Source organism: Diabrotica undecimpunctata, chromosome 7 (genome assembly GCF_040954645.1).
Source record: "Diabrotica undecimpunctata isolate CICGRU chromosome 7, icDiaUnde3, whole genome shotgun sequence".
Classification (NCBI taxonomy): Eukaryota; Metazoa; Arthropoda; class Insecta; order Coleoptera; family Chrysomelidae; genus Diabrotica; species Diabrotica undecimpunctata.
In genome coordinates this window covers 124,670,702-124,697,126 of record NC_092809.1, presented here as the reverse complement: position 1 = coordinate 124,697,126, position 26,425 = coordinate 124,670,702, and positions in this window count along the sequence as shown.

Genomic DNA, 26,425 nt, shown 5'->3' with positions numbered 1-26,425 from the left:
TATTGTACAAAAAAATAAAACGAACTTTAATATTAAAGCAAAGCCTGACTAGAGCCGTACAAAAATTTACAAATGATACTTATGGCTTGTTGTTATATGTACTGTTGGCTTCGTGCAGTTAGGTTGCTTGTTAAACGTAGTTGTTGGCTTCAAATGTAGCTGAATTTAGGTGCTTGCATGTATATATCTTCAGGTAGCCGTTTAATTCTGAATAGCAGCTGCAGTTGTTAACCCATGGCGCATCTTGTATTTTGGAAAGTACTTTGAAAGACCATGAGGCTTATAACGTTAGGATATGTCCCACCAAAAGGTGGACAAGAAGAAATTAAGGCCAAAAAACCTAGGAAAAGATTTAACGATATAAATGAATTTATTAGCTCAAAGATCTTCTTAATTAAATAAAAGATGTAGAAAAAACATTCCCACCTCCAATTTGTTGTCAGCTAACAAATATTTTTGTCGCTTGGAGATCATTGACATTATATATACATCTATATAGACACGGGTTATGGAATCGAAACTAGGTGCAAATTAAAATTGGAATTTGGACAGAATATTTAGTAGACAGAAAGTTGAGCGCCAACTATTTTTAGAATGAAAATGGTAAAATAAAAGAAAAAATTTAATAAATGAATAAAATTGGAAGAAATTCTAAAAATGATTTAAAGAAAGATAATAAACATGTATGTTTATAACGTTAAACGCCGTCTACACTCTCGATCGAAGTTCTTCGGACGAAGTGTCGAAGTGAAGTTAATCGAGGCGAGGTGAGTCTTTACATACTCATGAAGTCGAGGAACGTAGTGTGACACTTGGTATTCGAACTTCGGGCCCTAAAACCGACAAAAAACGGAAGTAGAACAAGACGAAGCGAAGTCGCATGAAGTACCTGTCTACACTCTCGTACTCGCTTAACTTCGATCAACTTCGCGAGTAGTATAGTGGCCGCTTTACACTGCTATATAGAGATTTTTATTCTTCTTATTTTGGTGCCTATCCTCTGTGGATGTTGGCAATCACGTTGGTCCATACAACTTTGTTGACAGCTGCTCTAAATAGATGTATGGTAGTCATTCCTGCCCACTGTCTGACGTTCTTTAACCGCGATGTCCTTCTGCGCCCTTGAAACCTTTTGCCTTCTATCTTCCCTTCTAAAATTAGTTGAATTAGTTGATTTCACCATTGATTTTTATATCTTCTCTTAAACCATCAATAGCTTCCCTGAACAGCATTTCCGGGTAAGTATTGAACAACGTCGGTAATAAAATGCAGCCCTGAAGTACTTCCCGTTTTATCGTAAATTCGTGTGAGGTCTTATTTGTCTACTCGTACCGTTGCCCTTTGCTGTAAGTATAAATTTTTAATTAGGCGTAAATCTTTGTCATCAATACTAGATTATTTCACTATCTGAAATAATTTTTGATGTTGCACATTGTCAAATGTTTTTTCAAAGTCTATAAAGCATGCGTAGACTTCGCAATTTACGTCTCGAGCTCTTTGTATCAATACTTGTATGGAAAATAAGGCCTCTCGCGTTTCCAGTCCGCTTCTAAACCCAAACTGAACACTGCTAATGTTTTTTTCAAGTTTTCTATATATGCGAGAGTGAATAACAGAAAGAAGAATTTTGAGTGCATGCCTCATTAAGCTTATAATTCTGTAATCAGAGCATCTGGTGACATTTGCCTTTTTGGGAAGAGGGATGAAGGTGGAAACTAGCCAATATGTAGGAAATTCTGCAGTTTCATAGATTTTGTTTAGTAGACTCGTTGTTTCTTTATATTGTTTTCTGGTTTATGTTTATTATCTACCACTGAATTACAGATATTTTTGATTTTATTCCACATATCATTCACACTTATGTTTTCTTGATTAATATCTGAGATTACCATACTGTTTATTTTGTTATTGATCTCCTCTTTGACTTCTTCTCTTGTGGTTTTCTTTCAACTTCTGGAAATCCGGCCGTTTTTGTACTTTTCTTTTATGGACTTTTTCATGTGGAGTTTGAAACCTTTTAGTAAAAGATTATGGTCTTATGGAATATCTGCTCCTTGATATGTTTCTGCGGATTTTACGGAATTCTGAAATCGTTTGTTGATGATGATGTAGTCAATCTGGTTTCTAATCATTTTTTTTTTGGACAGTCAGCTGGAGATTTTCAGGTGTAAAGTCTTCGAGGTGCTAATTGGAAAAGGTATTCATTATTGCACTATCCGTTTCCTGGAAGAACTGAACAAGGCGATCTCCTCTATCGTTTCGCGTTCCTAGTCCAAAGTGTCCCACAGTATTGCCAACACCTCATTTGCCCTTTTTGGCGTTGAAATCTTCTAGCAGGATATTCACTTTTTGTTTTTTGGTATGTTTTAGGGATTTTTTCAATTGTTCATCGAATATTTCTATTTCCTGCTCTGAGCTTTTCGAAGTTGGAGCATATGCTTGAATAATGTTCACGCTATCTGGTTTAGCATTAATTTTGAGTACTGCAACTCTATCTGATATTCCTATAAAACTAAGTATACATTTGTTAACTTCTTTATTTACTATTATAGCCACTCCGTTTTTGTTTCTTGTTGTAGTATCTCCACAGTAGTATATTGTGTGGTTTTGTATTTGGCACTGGCCTAAATTGGGCCATCTAACATCACTGTATCCAAGTATGTCAACGTTGAGTCTTCGCATTTCTTTAATTATGATATTCACTTTTCCGGCCTGGACATTCCATGCAGGAAGATTGGTACATTCCATATACCAATCTTCTTATCATGCTTAAATCTAAATATTTGTGGCAACCGGTGGGATTCTTAGCACCTTCTTCCCACTTAAGGGGTGCCCGGGACTAAGGGCCGTTTCTATATTGACTTGATCCATTGTGATTATACTAGGGAAAGTTAATTCTGGTGGTTTCCCGTTGCCTTCCCAATGATTTTTCTTTCATGTGAGGTTTACTCCTTGGGAATGGATATGTGAGAGGATTTATTTGTTTTTGGTAGGGATCTTGGGGTGGAGACATGACTTCCCCCGGCACATGTTTGGGATAGCCATGGCTCGCGTGGGCAGGGTTGCATAGCTGAAGTAGATCTATCTCATACCGGGATCGTACAAGAGTATCTACCCGCTACCACAGATTCTTATTAGGGCGTTGTTATACGAGCACTAGTGTCGTCACGTTGATGATGCGGAAAACAGGGCGCATAACTTCGAAGTAACTGTAGTTGCGTTTCCATACATAACTGTAGTTGCGTCACGTTGAGATTACTTTGTCCGTGTTATCAGCGCTACGTATAACTTGATGCGAGCTATGTGCAACGCGCGACCAGACGTGCTAGCAGCGCTTGCCGTCGGGATAACGAGGACTCACAGACGGCAATGTCGTTCGTTTAATTTACTCCACGGTACTATCAAAGCTTGTATAACAGGGTTCTTAGACATAATGTAAATGATTTCTTACAAAAACTGAGTTGTATCTAGTTGGCTTAAACATATAACACTAAAATTATCTGCATCTGCACGCCCCTGGCAGTATGTTAATTTTGACCATCGTAAACATTTCCAAAATTGTTCTACTGACAGATATGCGGGTATCCGGAAATAAAAATGTTAATATGCACATTGATTATTTTACATAATTTAAAATATCTTCAGAAGCCATTAAGTGGCTTAAAATATATTTTTTAAGTGACAGGGCAACAAAAGATATTGTGGGTATTCAAAAGGATGAAAAGCAAACAATTTGTCTTGAAATATTGAGAAAATTAGTTTGTTGGTAATTCCTAATATATTCATATTTAACGACTTTTCACAGCAGCCGCTAGATTGGTCCAACTGACCAGTTGCATATTTCATGTCAATTTGTATATTTCATTTTTAGTTGACACATATTTCGATCGAGAGATAAACATATTTCGTGGCTTTTTACAAAAGTGATGTAGTCGTCTTCAAAACATTCTGACTTTTGTAACACTATTTTATAAATTTTCGCCCAATAAAATTACTGCTATATTTAGTAGGAAGCGCTTTATTGATCTTTCTTTAATCCTGGACTCACGAAGGGAGTATAGTGGTCATTGTGATGTCGTGTATTGTCCTCCTTCAAAGATCTCTGTCTCTGGTCATTTCTTTTAACTCATGCACAGGTCTTTTGTATATGCTTGTAATTTGATCGATCCATCTTTATAGAGATGGATGCAACTCTGAGATGCGGCCATTTCGCTACCTGATGCACAAACTGAATGGTCATCTGTGTTACTACCCTATAAAAATTAAGTATCTAGTTTAAGAATTAGTCTCTTGGCTCCAGAATTGTTATTACTACTTCAAAAACTCTTCTCTCGCTTTGTAAGTTCTTCTTTCTAACCACTCTTTAGTGTGGTTTTAGAAAATGTTCTAAAAAGTGCTAATAACTCAGACAAAAGGTATCTGAAGAAACCTCATAATAAAATAGATAATGAGCCTATTAAAAGTCATATTAATTCTTTCAAACCTATCATTTCACATTATAGAATTTTCTTGCCCCTAATAGGTTTTATCTAACAAGTGATGTATCATTTGTTTCAATGTATAATGATTTTATAATTAAGTATGGTGATGATAAATATATGTTTATGTTCAAAGTATCGAGTCGTTGTAAAGAGAATGAATATTTCTACAGTTAAGTTGGGACACAAAGGGTGCGAGTTGTGTGAAGAATTTTCATTTCATGACAGCTTACATACAAAAGAAAACGTAGATGAATCGTGTGAAATATGTAAAAAGTTGAAAAAACATAAAGATAGAGGTGCCAAATCCCGCATACAATATGTCAATGACAAAATCAAGACGTAAACTTGGATAATATAGTATATTGCGCGGATATAGAAAAGGTTATAGTGTTGCCACGTTTGGACATGTTTAAGCTGAAGTATTTACGCATACAATTGTTGTGTACAATGAGAGCTATGTTCCAGTTGGCAAAAAACAAAAGCAGTCTAAAACCTTTGCTGCCTGGTGGCAAGAAAACATGTTTGGAAGAAGCAAGGATGAGCTCATCGGCACTTTTCAATTTTTCGGCTCAATTTTTGATGTCAAAAAGAGATACTAAACATTCTGCACTGCGCAGAATAAAACGAGGTTTTTGTTTTCCTTTTCTTATGCACATAATCAACTTAGAAGAAATTGTTACTTCTAAAATTTTTTTAGGTATTTTCAACCAGAACATATATTATGCATGACAGCAGATTCTTTCCACCATAGAGTAGAACAATCAATGCAAAAAATGAGAAACAAACTCTACCATTTTTTATGATTTTGTCTTCGTTTTGAAAAACGTGTCATCAAAAATTGAAGCATATCAAAAAATGGAGATGAGGAACTTTTATCAGTGGCAAGATTATTCCTCAACCTGCAAGTTAGCAATACAAAGCTCAGACCATATTTACATCATATGGTAGAAGTGTTATTTACTAGAGGTTAAAAGAAAATGAAATATAAAAATAATTTTGATGACAATGAATAATTTATTGAGCTAGATTTTTTGAGTACAAAAATAAAAAATCTAACATGTTGCCAGGACCAAAAATGCAAACAAAATTTTGTGGAATTTTTGGAGAAAAAAGAAGAATATCATTAAAAGTCTAGGAGGACTAATGGAAAAGAATAGGTTGAAGTTTTGTACAACTACAAATAATTTTCAAACTATTACAATATAATTATAAAATATACACATGAACTTGATTATAACCACTTTTAAAAATGTAAATGTGGGGGGGGGGATGAGTGACGTTTGTGGATTTAGTAGTCTTTACTTGAAACACGCTTTTTTGGTTAGGAGGGCAAAATAGGTTCTAACCTTATTTTGACAATATGGTTACCATCGTTCGATAGACGGAAAAAGTATAGGAAGAAAAAGAAGAAAAATAAAAAGAAATGAAAAAATTGGATCGACGCATTCAGAAAATGGTTCAATAGAAACTTAAAAGAAGGAACAACATAGAGAAAAATGCCAATGAAAAACCTTAGCTTCAGAGTAATGAGAGCTATGAGCTGTAAACGAATAATATAATGAAAGTATTAATGATAAATGGGTAGTGCGGTATTAGAGGAAGTGTGCCAAATATGGAATATATTCCCATTATGGAATATCCTAAGGTTGAACAAACTAAAAGTAGCAACACTGGAACGACTTCACCAGCGTGTAGCCAGTGCTTGTCGTGCCTGTGTAGACAGTCATCGTTGAAAGTAACAGGTGTAATTTCGTAGTTATATTTGTTTTTACTCCGGCTCGAAAAATATTTAAGGTATGTATTCTACATTTTGATTCGAATACTTAATATAAGCATAGAAATATCCGATTATATCTTGCATGATTAGAAGGCTTAAGTTTAATTTTGCGATATTGCAATTTAACATTAACCTGTTGAAAATACTTTAATTTGGCCAACGAAAAAAAGATGGCCATGTACCTTATATGGAATACTATACTGTCCCTATGATGGAATATTCCACTAGGTACACTTAATTTTTGAAGATTTTAAGAAGAAAATCTACATAGGATTTCTGTTAATAAATACTGTCTAAATTAATTAATATTTTTTTTAGAGTGATCCCATGGGTAGTAAAAAATGGAGAAAAGAAGATATGGTTCGTGCCATCCAAGCTGTGCGAAGTCAGGAGATGGGATACAAAAAATCCGCAGATATATTCAATGTTCCACACACTACATTATTTCATCGTCTATCAGTTAAGACGAATACTACACCAGTCCAGGTTGTTGAAACAAAATTAGAAAGATCTGCAGTCCTACCACAAAACTTAAAAAATCAGTTGGTAGACTATCTACTTTTAATGGAAAAAAAGTTTTATGGGTTAACAACAAATGGTGTTAAAAGTATGGCTTATCAGCTGGCTACTGTTAATAAAATACCCAATCCATTTTCAAAAGAAAAGGAAAGTGCCGGAAGAAAATGGTTGAATTTATTCCTGTAACAACACAAGGATAGAATTTCTGTCAGAAAGCCAACTGGAACGTCCATCCATAAAGCCAAAGGTTTTAATAAGGAAAATGTGACACATTTCTTTGATATTTTGGAGGCAGCATTTAAAAATCATAATTATTCAGCTGATAGGGTATTCAACGTGGATGAGACTGTATTAAGTATTGTTCAGTCTATGAGTACCGGAGGAACCTTAGTTCCACCATATGTGATTTTTCCCAGAAAAAACCACAATGTTTTATTGGAAAAGGGTGCTCCACCTGGTTCAAAAATTGTGTGTCATCCAAGTGAATTGATTCAAACCCATATTTTTACACAGTGGTGTGGTTCCTACATTTTATTGAAAAAGTGAAACCATCACAAAACGATCCAGTATTACTAGTGTTAGACGGACACCATACACATTGTCGAAATTTAGAAATGATAAATTTGCCAAGGGAGAATTTTGTTGACATAGTGTGCTTGCCCCCTCATTCTACCCACCACTTGAACCCCTTAGATAAAACGTTAATGGGACCCTTAAAAACCCATAATAGTGAGATGTTGAGATTATTTTTAAGATCAAATCAAAGACCAATTACACATTATGACATTGCTGAACTATTTGGAAAGGTGTAATGGCTTCAAAAAGACCGGAATGTTTCTTATATATCGCCATGTCTTTAAGCGACTTAGCGCTTTTAGCGATTTCCTTGCTGCAGAATAAGAAAATACTAAAATGAACAATATGCAGTAGTTGAAAATATTGTCGACAATAGTGTAGATGAAAATGAATTTGTTGGACCCGAAAATATTATACTGGTGACAACCTTTATTACCTCGTCTCCATACAAAGACGCTTTAGAAACTTCAATAAATTCTTCTTCAAAAAAAGCCAAAACAGTAAAGCGAAAATCACTAATGGAATCATTAGATAACCAACAACCATCCTGTAATTAACAGCATCTACGTAAGACGAAGAAGAAGACAATATTTCAATGTTCCTCTTTACAATCCGAATCAGTAAGTTTCAAAGACGATTCTTCCGATGATGATGACATGATAGCTATTGCAGCAGACAATCCTGAAGAAGAAGATGCTACTTGTTTCTATTGCGATGGAAAATTTTTGGAAGACGGAAAAGAAGAGAAGTGGATACAGTGCGTTGTCTGCAAAGAATGGTACCATATAGATTGTTCCGGATGTGAAATTGATATCTTTATTTGTGAGATTTGCAAAGTCAATTAACATGTTTTGTCAAGGGATAGAAAGTAACGAAATTCTAATAAGTTAAAATATAAAAACAAAGAATTTCGTAAAATAGATAGTGTTTTATTTTAAATCTTATTTTTTTATTTAAATACATATTACTGTGTTCCATGTTAGGATCACAGCATATTCCATATTAAGTACATATTTCATATTAGGTGCAAAATTTAGCTTTTTCATATGTCACTTTTTGACTATCCCGGTATGCAGATTTTCCTATTTTCAATATTAAAATCTGGTATATAAAACATTAATGTGTATTTATGAATAAAGAATCACACATTATTTTAAGAAACAAAAAAATTACAAACCAAATACAAAACGGTATTCCATTATATGACGCACTTCCTCTATATATTAAAAAGATAAAATTAATGTAATACAATAAAAGAATTCTGAAAACTGAAAAAATATGCGTAATAATAGAAGTAATATTATTGATACTTTCCTTGTATCAAATAGAAGAAATACTAGATCAAATTATTTCGGTCTTCAAAGGATCTACGTATAATTGCAGGTAATACCTACTCATTCGATCTGCTGCGAAGTAAAGGAAAGGATCCCTATAATGGACCCATAATATATATTCTAAAGTGGTCCCAGAGGCAGTAAACTGTCAGATCGATGAGTGAAAATCGTTTTAGGGTTTACCGTGTAATTAACCAGTGGCTTGGGAACGCCTTGTGAATGCATAAAAAATTAGGACACTTTTTCCGAAATGGAATATTTCGGCAGTAGGCCGGTCCCCAAATACCATTAAAGTTTAATAGGTAATATGTGTTATGTTTTATGATCTTGGCTGTTTTAGTGTGCTCTACACAATAATAGTTTTTTAAATAACTATAAAAATATGAAATATCTTTTCTCTATCTAAGTCTCAATTTTCTAATATAGGTTAGGAGTTTATTTTTCTTGTAAATGCAAAATAAAATTTGTCGAAAAAAGAAAATTTAAGAGTGTAATTTCTACAAAGAAAATATAAATTCCTATTAAAAAAGTTTAAGAGTTTAACACGTTGATGAGTGAATATTACTTTTTTTAAATGTCTTTTCTATATTTTTATTTACTCGTAATTTGAGTATAAGAAATCATTTCACGAAAGGTTCTTACCTAGATGAACCGATATGTCGTGGAATGCAATTTTAGATTCCCCATGTCGTTCTATTCATCGACTGCTTGCTTTGAAAATTGTAGAAGGTACAGATTTAGGCAAAAATCTGAATTTTGGTTTCGAACACCTAGAAATCTTCGGATATCTACTTTCTGGTTTATTAATTTTATTATTATTATTATTTTTTGTTTTAGGTTCAAGACCTATTTAGCCATCCAATTGGTTGAATAAGTGAAGACAATAACTTTTATACTTGGTATAATATGCCGCAGGGGTATGTCACGCCCCACCACACCTCTGGCGGTCAGTCAGTTAATCATTGCTGATGCCTGGACATTTTTTCCGAACTTCACGTGATTTTTTTGTTTTTTACTCTGCTTGTTGTGCTCCAAATTTGTTATGAATATGTGTATTTATGAAAAAGAGCCACCAAGATTCTGGGTAAAGGTACAAAGTGATGAAGATGAGGCTATTCCTGGTTCCGAAGACGAAGTGCTACTCAACAATGTTAGTGAAAGTTCTCATGACGCAGACACAGAACAAGATGGCGACAAAGATAAAAGTGAACAAGACAATGGAGATGATGTGAGTACATTTGCTAGATATTATTGGGGCAGAGATAAAGTGACGAAATGGGCTAAAAATCTAGAACTACGATCGGTTCGCACTAGAGCCGAAAATATAATTTCTCAATTAAAAAAAAATTGTTAAAATCCTTTATTAAAGGTATATAATTAAAAAACCCAATCGGGCTATGTCATGAAGACAAAACGTTTTCGGAATCCATCATCAATATTCTATCATCAGTGTCCTAAAAAGTATATAATCACTTTAATTAAAAAGAACGTGAAGTTTAAATTTTGACCAAGGTTAATACAAAATGTGTATATGTATACACGGACGCATCTAAATCAATAGAAGGGACTGGCTGTGCCTATTGTCTACCCTCAGGAGGTTCTGAATTTAAGTACAAACTTTCCAATGAGTTCTCAATTTTCTCGGCTGAATCATTGGCCATACTCGAAGCTTTAAAATATGTTAAAAATTCTTATATTAAAAAATCGTTAATTCTTTCAGATTGTCTTTCAGTTTTACAGAACATAAAAAATACTTTTTTGCCCAAAATATTTAGTAATCTTTATATTTTTTTTAATAAAGGATCAATTAAAGCACTCAGCAGACTCTGGCTTTAATATAAAATTTATTTGGGTTAAGGCACATATTAGACTCAAAGATAATGAATATGTAGATTACTTAGCTAAAACCAGTATAATATCAGGCACTTTATTGTCATATTCTTTCTATGTATCAGATGCCATTACGATTTTTTAAAAAAATCAGCTATCGACATGGTAAGATCAATGGAATCTTTATTGCTTTACAAACCCAACAAGATACACCACTTTACAACCAGTTATTCCACAAACTACTTGGTCTAAGAATTTTAAATCTCCACGTAAATATATAACTACCATAAATAGACTACGCTTTGGACATGCGTGTTATCCAAGTCATTTATATAAAATAAATGTGATTGAAGATGATAATTGCAAACATTGCGGAAAACTAGGTGATCTTGATCACATCTTTTTTGAATGTCCCAAGTTTCAACAGCATTCAAACTCTTTCTACAAAAAATTAATTGAATTTAATATGTATGCACCATTCAATATCCAGTCGCTACTGGCTACAGGCTCACAACAAGTATATAATATCATTATAGATTTCTTGTCAGACACATGCACAGTTCTATAGAATTTGTACGCGAGAATGGAATTTTTCATGATCGTGTGGAAATTTAGATTTGTATCCTTTGTTTACCCTAAATGTTATAACACCTTATCCGTGGTCCAGTTTTGTTAGTCTACTAAGAATGTCTTGATGGGCCCCAAGACGAGAAGCAAGTGACCCTGTAAGTTTCCTTGTCGTATATTCTTCTATTAATTATTCGTTAGTTTTCTATTAGGGATATAGTTGTGTATTTGTCTGATTGGAGAATCTATTGCAACTGGCTGAATGACTAATGTCTATGCCATTAAAAAAAAATACAAAATGTGCTTAATACTTACTAGGTGTACATGTTTTGAGCCACTAAATATCTGGGTAAAAATTCGTTAAAAGTTATAGGTTACAATTTAGTTTACATTATTTAGTCTTATATATTAGGATGTTAAAGTTACCAGTGGATATGGTAACATGGCGACGTACGACTCCACATGAAGTTGCTGGTCCTGAGACAACGTCCTTGTACGTTGCCCTGTGATAAAATCCACTATATCTATTATTAATCTAATTATATACCCTTTGAAATATAATGTGCTATTAATTATGCCTTGAGAATGGCTACCAACTCAGCTGTAAATATTGAGCAATCGGATTTTAATTTGTACTGAAAATAATCCTGAATATGACACAGCCAACACCAGCAGATGATTCTCAGCCATCGGTATAAATTTTACAAGAGTGGTTACAGTTTTCAACTTATACTTTACTACTTAATATTCGTGAACAATTGAACTATATACAGAAAGTACTACAATAGGTTATATTCATACAGTATGTCATAATTAGAGCCAAAGAATGGAATTCCTTCCCCATTTAATGTACGAGGCATCTTTTTTAAGTAAGTACCGTTTTGCGATTCCGCCGTCGCAGCGCTACGGTCGGCGTTCCGCGCATGAGCGCTGGTTACCTACGTCTCTTGTCTTCGCACTGACGCCATTACAGTCTGATTCTTCATTGTATACTTGTTTACTTCAGTGTTTAAGATGCCTCTAACAATCGTGAGTCACGCTGATTGTGAAGTACAGGCTGTTATACGATTTCTTAGTGCTAAAGGCGTAAAACCGATCGATATTCATCGTGAGATCGTTGAAGTTTACGGACAAAACATTATGAGTGATGGAATGGTAAGGAAATGGGTGAGAGCATTTAAAGATGGCAGCACAAATGTGCATGATGAAGAACCGAGTGGGCGTCCTTCGGTCGTTAATGAAAATTTGGTGCAGAAAGTGGACGAAAAGGTGAGAGAAAACAGACGCTTTACAATTTCATCATTGTCCGACTGCTTTCCTCAGTATTCTCGTAGTGTTTTGTATCGCATTGTTACCGAGAACTTGAATTACCGGAAATTGTGTTCACGTCGGGATCCAAAAATGTTGACGGATTTGCACAAAACCCAACGTTTAGGCAGTGCATTGACTTTCCTTGAGCGGTATCACAGTGAAGGTGAAGATTTTTTAGACCAAATTGTTACTGGTGACGAAACGTGGGTGGCCTACGTCACACCAGAATCGAAACAACAATCCATGGAATGGCGACATTCATCATCACCCAAAAGAGTGAAGTTTAAGCAAACAATTTCTGCCCGGAAAATCATGTGCATAGTTTTTTGGGACAGAAAAGGAGTATTGCTAGTGGAGTTTCTGCCTCGTAATGAGACAATCAATGCAGCGTCTTATTGTGAGACATTGAAAAATCTGCGTCTTGCAATCCAGAACAAAAGACGTGGCAAGTTGAGTAAGGGTATCGTTTTGCTGCATGACAATGCCCGTCCACATGTGGCTAATCAGACCAAAGATCTCATCAAATCATTTAAATGGGAAACTCTAAATCATCCTCCATACAGCCCTGATCTAGCGCCAAGCGACTACCATTTGTTCCAGCACTTGAAGAAACACCTGGGCGATCAGCTTCTTCAAGACGATAACGAAGTCAAAACATTTGTGATGCAGTGGTTAACAAGTCAGGCGGCAGAATTGTATCAGGAGAGTATTCAAAAACTGGTGCCACGTTATGACAAGTGCCTCAATATTCACGGAAATTATGTAGAAAAGTAGAATAAGGTACAGGCTTTCATGTAAAAATAAAATTATTGTCATATCTTTGCACGTCTTTTTTTAATTCCAAAACGGTACTTACTTAAAAAACACGCCTCGTATAATGTTATATATTGGGAAAAGCAATAGCTATAATCGGAGAGTTTTTATTTGCCCACCATTTGTTTGTTAGATTTTAAACAGAGGGACAAAATATTTTTTTATCAAGCTGTTTTAAATATTAAACTGGTATCTAAGAATAATTTTTCTCCCAAAAATAGACGTCTTAAATGTAAAGGTGGTTCGTTACATTCTTCCAAAAGGACTTATGTAACAGTAGATTTCAGGGCTCCTATAGTAATGCTATAAAACCTGTATAATATTAATGCAGAACTAATAAGAAAAGGGAGTCATGAACTTATGGGTAAAACCCATCAAATAATAGTAAAGACCTGGGAATAAGAAATATGCATGTAATGCTGAAAGAACAATGTAAATACATAATATTTTTTCGTTTACTTCATCGGGTTTCATATTTAAGTGAAAGTGGAGTTTATCAGATTAAATATAATATCACCTATATATTATATTCATCAAATAATTTTCACCCCATTGCCATTTTAAGTTTACTTTTGCTGATTTTTGTTTCATAGCTTATAATTTTTTTTTTATTTAATTAATTTACACGATAATGTATTTGACTACTTGAATTTGTTATTGATGCACTGACCTATTACATTTGTTAAAAAAAGAGTACTTCGCCTAGAGGTAAATTAAAAATCTATTGTAAACATCAGTATCACAAGAATCAGTAGATTGTCAAGAAACCATACTTTCGTTCCTTACATTCAGGGCCCTAACTAACTTTAGAACCAACAAGGGATTACTTTCATTACAACACAAGACAGGCAACGGCTAGGAGGTAAATATATAACATATGGATAGATAGAGAGACCACAGCTAGATTTATACAATCACATTACACATTCCATCCTAAATTTTTCCATTAGTCCTTTTTAAATATCCTCAAAAAACTTGGTTAAGCCTAATATTACGACGAGAGATATATAAAATAGTCGATTGACTCTGAGGAAGAGGTATTTGTTCTTTTATCAGATTTTCCAATAAATAGCAGCATCATTATATATGCACCCGGACATCCAATTATTGATATCGTCAGTGTTATCATTACAATCGCAGAGTACTGTTCCACTTAAATTAAATCTATGAAGATAAGCTTTCACAGTAGCATGATTAACAAGGCATCTAACAAAAAACAAAATTGAATATACTCTTCAATTGGGATGACTTCTTGCAGCAAAAAGCGCAGTAGGTAAAACTGGGTCAATTTTTGTATAAAGGTTGTTACTTCTGTTACAGAAAGCATTCCATTTAATTTCCCAGTTTCCTCTTAATTTTTGTTTACGCAGCGAGACTAAACTTTTCTAATCCTGTGGAACATTTCTGCATATTAAATGGAACATTGTTGGTGTTATAAACATAATTTGTTCTTGATTATTTTAGATATATTCGTGCTCCGTGCGTGACTGACGCGACACCTACCGCCTTCATCTGACAGTTTTGCACCTACCAATTTTCGGGTTAAACATATGACATATGTTTGACATTGTTAAATACAGGCGAAATTGACAATTATTAATAAACTTTTTAATTATATTTTTTAAGTTTATGTACAAAATAAATGTAGTATTAAAAACTGGGTTTCTCAAAATTCATCATAATATATCTTTTTAACCCCAAACGGAAAAGAAAGGGAAAAATCTAGTACTGGCAAATCAAGTTTTTCACGTAAAAGAGCATATAATTAAAAACAGTTATAGTAAAATTTATGATATAAAAGTCATCAGGCACTCTGCAGTTAGCTTGAAGTCTTATAAAATATCATTTAAGGTAAATTATTTAAATATTTCCTATTTCAATCGCATAAAAATGAGGTTATGTGATATTTAATTTTCTCTAATTTATATGTAATCTTTGGGAACCTATAAAAACTACACTTACTATTTTTGCTATTATTAGCACAATTAAATACGCAACATGTATTTGCATACATTTTTGATAAAATTTATGCGTAAGAAGATTCCAATTTTGTCATATTTCGCCGCTGCGCACGCTGGCATCGTTTCAAGGTACCCCTACCATGGTCACGCACGGAGCGAATACCGCACAACCAACTCCTAAAATGGATTTTGACTAATCTGTGAAAATTTTAATGGCTTATCAAATCTGGCAAGTTGTTTCTGAAGTTGAATGGCGTAGTTGTCATCAAAGTAGGGAAATAAATTTTGGTTTGAGAATAAAGAATATTGAAATTAGATTGGACTTATAATTGTTCATATTATGATTTTAAACATGCCGATTACGATGCTATCAAACAACCACAATATCACGGCAATGAAATTTTGTGTAATCTTGATACAAACAGAAGTGTTGAATCTTATTACCAAAATTTACATAATGTTATTTACATATTTGTACCCATAAAAAATTATAGACCACACAAATTCCCTCAAAGGTTTTAGAAAATGAATTTAAACTTTTTCTTAATTGATTTAACTGCTAATTTCTTCATTCCAGTCAATAATCTGTATTTGTGTTTTTAAACTATGTATTTTGTATTTGTATTCTATGTATGTCTTCTAAAAGTACTGGAGAGTATTAAGAAATGCCTTTATGGTCTTGATCTCAATGAAGGGAATCCCCCAATTTGCACCTCCACGCGGTAGAAGACGGGACCCACTTCAGTAGATAGCTTAGGTGGCTGACGCAGATGGGGACCGAGTGTTTGTCGTTATAAGCATTCAACGTTATTCTTAGGAATGACGCACTCTCTAGTCCTGGGGAGGAGAAATTGTCCCCGAAGGCGGATGAACGACATCCCGTCGTCAACGGCATAGGATGCGAAAGGCAAGTGGGAAACCATCGCATTAAATTCCCAAGATAGTTAATACGGCAAGTCGAAATCAAAACATGGCCCCTAGTTTCCGGCAGGCGTTCAATCGTCAAGGGGTGCTAAGAATCCCCGGGAGGAAACTTAAAATTGCTACGTGGAATGTTAAAACTTTATATAGAGCGGGCAAACTAGCAAATGCTGAAAACGAGATGAAACGATTGAAGTGGGACATACTTAGTATGTGCGAGGTGAGATAGAAAGGAGAATGATATGTAGATACAGTAAATGGTAACCGTTTTTATTATGTAGGCAAAAATGATGATGCCCAGTCAAGTGTAGGAGTGTTGGTAACAGCATCCATGAAACAACATACGAAAAGTTTCCTACCAATCAGCGACAGATTAATGGTTATCAAATTAAATGGACAACCATTCGACATCAATATAATACAAATATACGCACCGGCAGCAGACAGCCCAGACGAAGATCTTGAGATTTTCTATTCCGATATTGAAAAGATCAAAAAACACATCAAATCAGACGACATTAACATATTTCTGGGAGATTGGAATGCCAAAGTAGAAGCAGAAAAAGTCGAATCGATCGTCGGCCCATATGGTTTAGGAACCAGGAACGAACTAGGCACACGCTTTGTTGAATTTTGCCAAGAGAACAACTTGGTGGTTCTTAACACATGGCTTAAATTACCTAAAAGACGTCTATATAGGTGGAGGTCTCCTCAGGATTGCGAAGGAAATATTGTGAGGAACCAAATCGACTACATTACAATTAACAAAAGGTTCCGTAATGGTATTCTAAATGTAAAAACGTACACAAGTTGTGACATAAATTTAAACCACAATCCTGTAGTAGCAACTATCCGATTAAAACATAAAAGAGTAGACAAGGCTAAACCTAGTCAGAGAATAGCATGGAGTAGGGCTGACCAAGGACTGCAACAGAAGTATGAAGACATGGTAGACACGCAGTTGGAGTCTAAGACAATAGCTTCCACTAAGTAGAAGACAATAAAAGAAAACATTGAAGACATGTGGGGGAAAATTAAAAATACTGTCTTGGAGGCAGCAGACCAAAGTATACAAAAAGAAAACCGTAAACATAGAAAACCATGGATGACAAACGAAATATTACAAATTATGGAGAGGAGACGGATGGTAAAAAACAAAAACCTAACAAGATATAAAGAACTCAACAGAGAAATTGAGAAAAAAATAAATGTAGCTAAGGAAGAGTGGATGAAAAAAAAAATGAAAAGAGATAGAAGATTTGCAAATGAAGCATAAAGATAGAAAACTACACAGAAAGATTAAAGAAGTAGCTGGAATATGGAAACCAAAACACTTATCGATTGTAACAAACAAAAAAAACCAAATGGAATTAGACCCTGAAAAACAGAAAGAAATATGGGAGCAATATCTTAAAGATTTGTTTGGTGATCAGAGAACAGAAGAGCCCCCACAAATAGATACAAATGAAAAATTAAACATTCTCACCGAAGAAGTTTTGCAGGCAATAAAAGACGCCAAGAACAACGAGGCACCCGGCGAAGACCTAATACCAGCCGAACATTTTAAACATCGAAGTGATAATGCTGTCAGCAAATTAACATATCTCTGCAACATTATATATGAACATGGCATAATATCGCATGACTGGCTAATATCCATATATATATATATATATATATATATATATATATATATATATATATATATATATATATATTATATTATATATATGGATATATATATAGCTCTTCATAAAAAAACAAAAAGCAAGCGAATGTGAAGACCATCGAACTGTATCCCTAAAGACTCATGTCGCTAAGATTTTTATGCGAATAATGTATAACCGAATTCACAATAAGTGTGAAGAATACCTGAGTCGTTCTCAATATGGTTTTAGAAAGAGTACAGGCACTAGAGAAGCAATTATGGGATTGACACTCATGGCAGAAAGGTATCATGAGGTTCAAACCCAGCTGTATGTGTGCTTTGTCGATTATAGAAAGGCCTTCGACCGCATCAAACACAGAAAATTGATTGAGGTGCTAAAAGAAGTAGGGTTGGATGGACACGACATAGCTATCATAAGAAATACATACTAGAACCACACAGGATGCGTTAGAACAGAGAACGGAAACACCAAGTACATCAATGTATACATTTTATCTCCCCTATTATTTATGTATATGCCGAACATATAATTAGAGCTTCTCTTGAAGATCGCCCTGAAGGTGCCAGAGCCAATGGAATCATCATTAACAATATAAGATATGCCGATGACACCGTGGTATTAGCAGAAACAGAAGACCAACTAAAAATATTGATGAACATATTATCAGAAGAAAGTCACAGGCTGGGCTGGGACATTAACTTTTCCAAAACCAAAATTCTGGTATTCAACAAAAACCTCCACTAACAAGTTACACCTAACATACAAATAAATGGTATCACCCTTCAGAGTTCTAAAAGCTTCATATACCTGGGCAGAGAACTAAATAGTCAACTAGACCACTCAAAAGAAATTAGAAGATGCATTGAAATAGCAAGATCTGGTTTCATGAATATCCGTAAAATGTCTCAATAAGATTGAGAACACTAAAGTGTTATGTGTGGTCTCTATTACTATATGGCTGTAAGACCTAGACATTAAAACAGTATGACGTCAACAAATTAAATTCATTTGAAATGTGGTTGTACAGGCGAATGCTGAGAATAAGCTGGACCAGCAGAACTACGAATGAAGAAGTACTGAGAGCAATGAATACACGCCCTCATCTGGTCAATACTATCCAAATCAGAACCAGGTAATATTAGAAGGCAAGATTGAAGGTAAAAGGGGCATAGGACGAAAGACAAAATCTTGGCTATGAAACATCAGAGATTGGACCCTCACAAGAGGAAATGAATTAATTCATCAAGCCCAGAACAGAGAGAAATTTGCCATATTGATTGCCAATCTCAACAGAGAAGGCACTTAGGAGGAGAAGGATTCTATGTATTTTATATTGTTAGAATTAGTATAAATTATATTAATATTTAAAAAAAAGAGGTTAGTCTTTGTATGTGGGTATATTTTATTTTATAAAAACCCTTAAAAGGGCAACATTACAAGCACGAACGTTTTCGGAACAACTGTTCCATCATCAGGTTAAAATGCAGGTTAACATGCCTGAGCCACCAAAATATTTGGGTAAAAACCCTTTAAATTGAAAAATGTTACCGAAGAATGTACATGATGTTTATAATATTATATGATGTTTAATATTTTAATTAGATTTTACTTCAGGTAACATCTAAATTAAAAATCTAATTAAAATATTAAACATCATATAATATTATAAACATCATGTACATTCTTCGGTAACATTTTTCAATTTAAAGGGTTTTTACCCAAATATTTTGGTGGCTCAGGCATGTTAACCTGCATTTTAACCTGATGATGGAACAGTTGTTCCGAAAACGTTCGTGCTTGTAATGTTGCCCTTTTAAGGGTTTTTATAAAATAAAATATACCCACATACAAAGACTAACCTCTTTTGTTATACGTGGTATACAGCCAGCTACAGGAATTATTTTCCTTGTGGATTATATTAATATTTAATTAACTGTAAAAATAAATAAATAAATATTTAATTTTTTTTATGTAAACGTAGTTTGCACAGACTGGTAGAGCTCCCGCTAATCTTACAACACACATTGTGTAAAATTATTCTTTAAACGTTTCTATTATATCGAAACGATATTCCATATATGTTATACCGTACTCTCTTTACTTCATCGATTTTTTTGACCTGGCCTACAGCTCATCAACAGTTTAAGAACTGTTAAAAATGTTTTCGTATTGATGGATTAGGATATTCACCTCGTTTTCTTCTTAAAATTAGTTTTTTAACCATTAACGGGATTGATTGTTTTACAAATAGAGTCCAAGTGTTTAGACTAGATTTATCTAGGTGGTATGTATTGAAGAATAGCAAACCATTTGTCAAAGTTAAAGAGTGTTGATTGGTTTACGTTAATTAAAATTCTTGTAAGCTATGTTGGTAGGATTTTATTAAATGAGGTAGAGAATTGGATTCCAGTATCTAACATCTCATAATTTTAGCATCATTTCGACTCATAATATGAAATTCCACAGAATAACCTTTATTTTGGTTTAAGGATATTAATCCTATCTTATATAAATTTGTTTACCAAAATATTATCAGGCTAAGTGAAAATATTGCTACATTATTTAAGAAAAGGAAGAACAATAAAATATTTCTTTTATCGATAGATATTTTTTATAAAAAGGTTGTTATGCCGTAACAGAAAAAACCTTAAAAGACAGAAAATATTGCCACTGCCTCTTTTGATTTGCAGAAAAGGTTAACTAACACAACAACAAAAAAATTTTAATGATTGATTTACATCAAAAAAGTTAATAAATTACTTCTAAATTCGGAAGATTACAAACAGTATTTAAATCAAACTTACCACTTTAAAGGCAAAAACTTCGATCAGTATATGCTGCCAGTACTGGCAGATGAAACTGAAACATAGGCTTTTAACAACAACATAGTCCACAAACTCCAAGTGACTCAGAGAGATATGGAACGGAGATTGCTCAACATTAAGCTCAGCGATCGCAAGTCTAACGAAGAAATAAGAAGACGAACAAAAGTTACAGATATAATCCAAAAGACTGCCATGTTAAAATGGAACTGAGCAGGACACATAGGAGGAATGGAAGACAACCGTTGAACGAAGCGAATTATTGAATGGTGACCAAGAGCAAACAAGCGAAGTAAAGGCACACCTCAAACTTCAAAAAACAACAAACAGAAATGAATGGACACACCTAAGGGAGGCTTAAATCTGACGATGGATGGAAGAGCTGTTGATGATGATCATTTTTTATATGTCATCATCATCATGCAACCTCTTCTGTCCACTGCTGGACATAGGTCTCTCCCATTTTTCGCCACTCTTCACAGTTCTGTGTGTCTCGTTGCCATTTCTTGGATATTCGTTTAATGTCGTTCATCCAGCGTGTTGGTGGTCATCCTCTGCTGCGTTTGTCTTCTCTTGGGCGCGAGTCAATTAGTTTTCTGGTCCATCTTGAGTTTTTTAGTTTCGCTATGTGGCCTGCCCAATTCCATTTCACTTTGTCTATACGTTTGACGACTTCAGTGATACCTGTTCTTTTCCTTAGGTCTTAGTTCCTTATTTTGTCTTTTTTTGTCACGCCGAGAATAGATCTTTCCATGCGTCTTTGTGCCACTCGCATTTTTAGTGCTGTTGTTTTTGTGAGAATGAGAACTGTTGCTCCGTATGTCATAATAGGAAGAACGCATTGGGCAAATGTCTTCCGTTTCATAGCTATCGGGATGTTGCTCTAAAAGATGTCTCTTAGTGAACCATAGGCCGCCCAAGCAAGTGTTATTCGTCGTTGAAATTCACAGGTCTGGTTATCTATGCTTATTCTGATTTCATGACCGAGACATATGTACTTTTTTGTCAATTCTACCATTGATTTTGGATGGTTAGGGGTTCGCTGGGAACCAAATTTGTCATAAATTTGGTCTTACTGATGTTCATTTTCAGACCTATTGTTGAAGACAGGTTTTGTAATTCTTGTAGCATTTGTTGTGTTTCACGCAGATATTCGGTAATAAGTAGATAAGTACTATATCGTCGGCAAAATGCAGATGATTGAGCATTTCCTCGTCTATTTTTATTCCTCTATCTTTCCACTATAGCATTTTAAAAGCGTATTCGAGGACCATCATAAATATTTGAGAGAGTGTCGCCCTGTCTCACACATCGCTTTATATGAATTTCTCTGGTGGTATCATGTAGTTTTCCATGTAATGTGGCGTTTTGGTACAATGTTTGTACTAACTTTGTAAGCCTGTAGTCTATTCTACCATTGCACAGAGCAGTTATAATGCTGTCTAATTCCACGGTATCGAAGGCTTTGTGAAAGTCTACAAAGACAAGTACCAGTGATCTGTTATATTCTATCAATTTTTCTATTAAGGTTTTTACTGTTTGTAAGTGATTGTTTATTCTGAATTTTGAGCGGGAGCCAGCTTGTTCTCGGGGCTGGTAGAAATCCAACTTTTTTTATAGTCATGTCGTAATTATTAGGGTAAACATTTTATAGATATGGTTCAATAAGCTAATTGGTCTATAGTTTTCTAGGTGCGCCTTGTCTCCTTTCTTGTGTAGTAAAATTGTTACTGCATTGTTCCATGTTTCCGGTATGCAACAATCTGTTAGACAAAGGTTAAACAAAATTTTTATTTGGTTGAGAAGGGCACGTCGCCCATCTTTATAGTTTCTATTACGACTTCATCTTCTCCTGGTGCTTTGTTGTTTTTCATCTTTTTCAATGCCTGTTGGATTTCGCATAGTGTGATCTCTGGCATGAGCTCTGAACCCTGGTTGATGATTTTGCATGATGCGGCGGCTTCCAAGTTCGTTTGGTCTTCTCTTTGACTTGTGTATAGTTCTTGATAGAAGTCTTCAATTATGTGTAGTAGTTCTTCTTTATTTGATATGGGGACTCCTTCTTTGTTCTTTAGTTTGTGTATTTCACACTTTACATTGTTTAGCCATTTTCTCAGGACTTTCAGACTTTTATTCTCTTCTATAGTTCGGTGAACCTTTTCATTCTTAAACTTTCTTAAATATTTCCTTACAGCTTTTGATAATTCTTTATTGATTTTTCGTAGTTTTTCTTCGTGAATGTTTTTGTTTCTTTTGATTTCTCTTCTAGTTTCCATTAGTTGTTTTGTTTCAATGGTTATTTTTTCCCCTTGGCGTCTTTTAGGGCAGCATTTTACTTGAGCCTCTCGAATAGCTTCTACGATATTTTCGTTTGGGGTATTTACATTTATGCATTCATTTGTTTGTAAGATTTTGTTGATATTATCTTGATGTAATGAAATGCATTCATTTTGTTGTAAGATTTTGTTGATATTGTCTTGTAAGTTGTTGTAATAAAAAAAATTAAAAAAATGTTATTGGGATATTTTAGGGGGAAAGATGCAAATTCGATACTATCGTCATTAAAGCTTTGAATTTATTAATCAAAATTCATCCGGTTTTGAATCCATAGTGCTATTTAGTTTATCTTTGTTCAATATTAAAATGAAATTGTTTAAAATAATTTGAATGTTTATTTAGACGTAGATTCGCATTACACTTTTGACAAGCCACATTGGTTTGGCCTCTACAATTCGGTTTCTTGCATATTTGGTGACAGGCCAATGACAAGCTCTATCTGTTCGAATATATTGCAAAGGAAGTAGTAAAGTTTGACCCCTCTTCTTCTTTTTTCATAATCATTGTGTAACGATCCAGTACATGGTCGACCTTTGTGAAAAGACCATGGCCTTTTCTCTCTTAATACAACGATTCTGCTATTTGCATGCGAAATTTGAGCAGATTTATTTGTTGGTTCTTTTCACTCCCAAAGAATTGCAGTTCCTATGGTGTAAGAGCCAAGCATTGACAATAGCGAAATCTAAAGTGGAAAATTAATCGATTGTACCACTGTTTAGACCGAAAATATGGATTTTGTATTGAGCAATTAGATCTAGGTACTCTTCCCATAAAAGAATTATAAACTTATATAATTTTTGGGTAGCAAATTTCAACATAAACTTTTGACTTTCGGTGCCTTCTTTCTGATAAACAACTTTAAAGCTTGTATATTAGTATTTTCTAGGGTAGTTTCTTTTTCTTCGTACAGGAGCTTTCTTGGCCCCTTATCTTCTATATTGCATCTGTTGGAAATTTCAAACCAGAAAATCTATTCACTCGAATTGTCACCAAGACTTAAAAACCTTGTTTCTATAGTTCCACGAGAAGGTTTTAGAAAGATAACTAATTATCAAAATAAATTATGTGATTTACATTTTTTTGTAAGGTCTGTACTAATTTCAAAACAATATTTGAAGTAAGTCCTAAGTTTACAACATCTGGATGTTTTTCAATCTTAGAAGTAAATCTGTCAAAAGCATGTTCATTGCTACCACAAATTATGAATATTTTATAACCCCATTTATATGGTTTATTGGGAAAATATTGGTTCAAACCTGACTGTTTCTTGAACGAAACCACCTGCTCGTCAATACTGAGCATTTGCTCTCGAGGAATCTGTAAGAAGGATTCTAATAGTTTGTCGTCTATTAGTGATCTAGCTTCATATAATTTATCACGATTTTTTAGCACCAGTACGTTCAGGTGCTTTAGTATTATCATTTACATGAAGGTGTCTTTTTATTTCTTCGCATCTATCCGTACTCATTACATCTATAACCTGAGTTACTCGACTTTTATGTGCCCAAAACATGCGAGACCCTGGAAAACCAAATACAGACATGTAAATACTAATTCCAAAAAACTGTTCTGTTAGATTTCTTCTGAAGATGGAAAAGATTCAAGAAAGGAGTACTGTATGTCATTAGCGCTATTATTAGGATTAACAAGTTGCCACTTATGTCCAATATGCTAGTTCTAGATGATCTCAATTTGGAAGTATACTTGGTATTTTTATTTCATCTACATCGCTGGAATTGTCTACTTTTTCTTCAGAACCTAACAATTCCTGCTCCAATTTGTGATCGCGATATTTCATAATTGGTTCATAATTTTCTTCATCACTATCACTAAGACAACTGTCTTCACTATCATCTGGTGTCGGTCGTGCTTCTTCAATATATTTGTCTTGTCTTCCATAGAAAGTAGATGTAGGTATCATCAAAAAACCAAAGAATTATTGAAAATATCTTTCTTGGGAGTCCAACAACCCTTTTCTACGAACTATAAGTCCCACCCAAGAAAATCCTAGGTACTTCACTGTATGAATTAAAGTGTATTTTGGGGTTATTGCAAAATAAGTAAAATAAGGTATATCTACAACCACGTACAATAACAGATTATAATCGGTTCACAATTTGTCGATAGCTCACTACAAGTTTAACCCTAATTAGAGAACTGAAATACAGAGAGGATAGGTAATACGATATAATAGTAAAAACCAACCTAAAACTGACGGTTTAAGATGTTTTCGACTAACCCACCTTGTATCTGAAGGAATACAATACAGCTCAACCTTATAATCCGATTACGAAGGTATTTTGAATGGTAACAGATAACCGACCAGTGTCGTAGAGTATATGATTGAAACATTTATTTGAACTAAATAAATATATTTTTCAAATTGTACTTATATAAATTGTATTTTTGTTTTAATTTTATTTTCTTAAACTTCTTTATTTTATTAAAAAATAAAAAGTTTCTTGTCATTTGTAAAAGATACAGTTATTTAATTAAGGGGAAAGGCGCCAAATGTCACCTGGCAAAATTTTCAATGTGTTTTAAATGTATCCATTATTTTCGAATCCGGAGAAAACTAATAAATATTTTTGAAAAATTTAAACGCAGAATGAAAGATTACATTATTACTGAGGGCAGAAAGTCCCTGAAAACTTCTACAGTGTTTATTTTAATATGTTATGTAACAGGGGTGAAAATAAAAGAGAAAATATTGTATAATTTTTAATTGAAAATATTGCATGCAAAAGAAACTTTTTATTTATTCTAATAAATATTTCAGTCTGCCTTTAAATTTTTCAAAAATGCTTTTTAGTTTTCTCAGGATTTGAAAAAAAATTGATACATTTAAAACACATTGAACATTTTGACAGGCGACATTTTGCGCCTTTCCCCTTTAATACCTTACGATTACAACTACTATTACTTACCTTATATAATTACGATTAGAAAACTATTCAAATTCAAAATAAATAGGATCAACTTCGGAATCCGAGTCGTCTTGAGGGTTAATAATTAGCGGTTGTGTCTCTACGGTCTCATCAATTATGTTATCAAGATCCCACATTTTTTGTTCTTCTTCTATTACATGTCTTATTGCATCTTTCCAGTTTTGTTTTGTAATATACTATAAAGACTTGTATAACAATTCACGTACAGCTTGTATTTTATATGACGTATTTTTTCAAGCCACATAACTTTTCATTTGTGCCCAATTGGATTTATTTCGCAGTGGTAGGATGGAAGTCTAAGGACTGTGATGTTTCGCCTTTCCGCCATTTGTCAACTACGTATTTCTCGAACTTAGATTTGTGTTGCTGGGCAATTTTTAAAAGTTCTGCTTTTACCATTCCATCTTCGTAAGGCAGATACCTATTCCGCAGCCAGTCAAGAATATCCTGTTTCTTCTACGCAGTCGTTGGAAGTCTTTCTACTAGTCGTGAATGATAAGGTGCATTATCTAATACTATAATTAAATTTGGCGGTATGTGTTCAATCATCTGCTCACA